This window comes from Phacochoerus africanus, chromosome 6, assembly GCF_016906955.1.
Source record: "Phacochoerus africanus isolate WHEZ1 chromosome 6, ROS_Pafr_v1, whole genome shotgun sequence".
Lineage (NCBI taxonomy): Eukaryota > Metazoa > Chordata > Mammalia > Artiodactyla > Suidae > Phacochoerus > Phacochoerus africanus.
This window is the reverse complement of record NC_062549.1, coordinates 19,573,976-19,574,846: the sequence shown is the minus strand read 5'-3', so window position 1 is coordinate 19,574,846 and position 871 is coordinate 19,573,976.

Genomic DNA, 871 nt, shown 5'->3' with positions numbered 1-871 from the left:
CATATGCCGCAGGTGCAGCCCTAGAAAGACAAAAGACAAAAGACAAAAGACAAAAGACAAAAGACAAAAAAAAAAGATGCGGTACATATATAAAATGGAACACTACTCAACCATAAAAAGAAAATAATGCCCATTTGTAGCAACATGGATGCAACTAGAGATTATCATACTAAGTGAAGTAAGTTAGAAAGAGAAAGACAAATGCCATATTATATAGCTTTTGTGTGGAATATAAAATATGGCACAAATGAACCTATCTACAAAACAGACACAGACTCAGACAGAGAGAACAGATTTGTGGTTGCCAAAGAGGAATGGGGAGACAGTGGGATGGACTAGGAGTTTGGGGTTAGTAGATGCAGACTATTACATTTATAATGGATAAACAATGAGGTCCCACTCTATAGCACAGGGGACTATAGCCAGTCTCTTGGGATAGACCATGATGGAAGAAAGAGGATGCATATGTATGTATGACTGGGTCACTTTGCTGTACAGCAGAAATTGGCACAACATTGTAAATCAATGAAAGAAAGGAAGAAAGAAAAGAAGGTAAGAGAGGAAGGAAGAAAGAAAGAAGAAAGAGTTCCCATTGTGGTGCTGGAAATGAATCCAACTGGTATGTGTGAGGATGCGGGTTCAATCCCTGGCCTCACTTAGTGGGTCAGGGATCTGGCGTTTCCGTGAGCTGTGGTGTAGGGCGCAGATGTGGCTTGGATCCTGCATGGCTGTGGCTGTGGTGCAGGCCGGCAGCTGCAGCTCCGACTGGATCCCTACCCTGGGAACTTCCGTCTGCCTCGGGTGCAGCACTAAAAGGGCAAAAAAGAAAAAAAGAAAGGAAGGAAAGAAGAAAAGAAAAGAAAAAGAGAAG